The sequence below is a fragment of the Vicugna pacos genome, chromosome 2 (assembly GCF_048564905.1).
Source record: "Vicugna pacos chromosome 2, VicPac4, whole genome shotgun sequence".
Lineage (NCBI taxonomy): Eukaryota > Metazoa > Chordata > Mammalia > Artiodactyla > Camelidae > Vicugna > Vicugna pacos.
The window spans coordinates 121,325,650-121,327,876 of NC_132988.1; positions in this window are offsets into that span (position 1 = coordinate 121,325,650).

Genomic DNA, 2,227 nt, shown 5'->3' on the forward strand with positions numbered 1-2,227 from the left:
TCACGGGGCGGGGCGGGCCGACGCGTCTGCACCAATCGCGTCCGCCTCCCGTCCTATGGCGGCGGAAGAAGGCGCGGCCGTGGCGCGCGCGCCGAGAGGCGTCCGCCCCACCCAATCACCGCCGGTCTGTCTCTCTTTCGTCCAATCAGCGGGAAGCCCGGCTGGGCGGGGTCCCTCCTTGAACTCGAGGCGGGGCGAGACGGCAGCTTCGCCAGGTTATCTCCCTTGGCTCCAAGCAGCCGGGTCTGCTCTCTGGCTGCCCAGGACACCTTCGGGCATGGGGGCCGGGGACCCGCGAGGGGCGCGGCTGGGGAGGTGACTGGGCTCTCGTGGGCGGCCCCTCGGGGCGGTGACCCCCCCCATGACCCTTCGTGGTAGTCGTGGCCAAAATGTCCGCAGGCCACCGGGGCATGTCAGCTTTCCACCGGCTGCCTTTCCGCAGAGGGACGGCTGCTGGATTGGGACGCAGAGCCCGGTTCCCGTTGGTCAGGAGAGGTGGAGTGTCCGGACTCGCTCCCGGACTCCCCCGCGCCCGACACGCGGCCCGGCATACACACGGACTCTATGGTTTCCTTTCAACCACTTCGCATTCGTATTCCCTTTTATTCTTTTTTAAAATAGATGAAAGTAGGTTTCATTAGTTAGGAGAAGACTTTCAAATTACGCCACATTTCACACTCATTCCTGAAACGACTTAAAATATATATATGTATATAAAGTTTAATGTGAAAAACAGCTAAGGCGACACAAGAAAGCCACTGCGTCCGAGTGGGGCTGCCAGGACCTCACCCTCCTGCGGCCCCATGCCCTGCAGCATTCCAGCAAAATCCCAGTGGTAACAGAACCATGCTCAGACGAGACGAGCTTCCTGTCCCGGCTGAAACCAAGCTCCGGAACTGCTCACACGACGTGAGTGAATTCATCAAAGCAATTAGAGGGCACGTACAGCTCGACGCCAACCGCACCTCTGCCGCCTGTAATAATCTAACAGCAATTACTTCACCAGCAGAAGTGAGCTTTTTCAGCACTAGCGGAGGAGCCGCAGTTTGGAATGCACAAACAGATCCGGAGAACAAGGAAGGGGAACTTGCTTTCGCAGGAAGAGCGGGCGCTGGGGGAGCCAGGGCCGGGGTACGGAGACTTCCCGTGGGTTGTGCTGCCGCAGCCTCTGATTGGGCTGTCGGAGTTTGGAGGGACGTCTTCGTCCTGCTGGACAGTAAGTAGAGGCACCTTCCTGTAGGAGCTGTAGGCAGACGCCTCTTTCTCTTCGGGACAATTGACACGCATGGTGGACGTGAGAGTGCCGCCCGCAGTCCTGTCCCCACGCCAACTTGAGCTGAGGTCTCCTTAATCCACACTTCCCCTTTGATCAGGAGCTTTCCTCCAAAGGGTCCCTGACCAAGAGTCAGGCTCCCCTCACGTAGTGGTCTGCCCCAGTTAACTTAGAAACAGTACTTACGGGTTTAGCATTTGGACCTCATTGTAAAGAGGTAGGTTTTCCTAGAGGAGGAAAGCAGGTGGTGGTGGGGGCAGGACCTGAGCACAAGATGGCTGCTGGGGTGCAGTCTGAGATGGAGAGGGTGGAATCTGAGGCGAGGGGTGGAGTCAGGTGAGAGGTGGAGGGGGTGGAGTCTGAGGTGAGGTGGAGGGGTGGGGTCTGAAGTGTGGGGTGGGGTCTGAGGTGAGAGGTGGGGTCTGAGACAAAGGGGTCGGGAAGAAACACAAGATGGCCCTGAAAACAAGTTGGGGGAGGGGATCATAAGGAGCGCTAGGCTTCTAAAGCCATTTTATTCCTTTCCGATTTGTTGTTTCAGCCGACTTAGAAATGGTATCTTGCAAAGAGGCAATTTTACAGTTTTGTGTATGTTTGGAAGCTTCCAGTTACCCATGAAAACAAATATTCCATCCGTTTTGTTTAATTTCAGAACTGCCATCCTCCAATTTAATCTTGAGAAAAACATGTTTGGGAAGATCAGAAACTCCCATAAAGGCACTGTAATTCCAGATTAGTTTTAGTTTGTTCAGCCCACTTAATTAAAAATGAGCATGTGGGGGGCATCCATAGTTTTTAAGCACAGAACTGGCTGAAGTCGATGAAAGAGGCTGCCCTCAAAACATTTAGATGACCAGGATCCCATTTCCCTAAGTTCTCCTGGAAACCCAAGAAAGTTGCTAGAGTCCTAGACCAGATTCCAAAGGGATAAAATGAATTCCTAGATCATGGTGC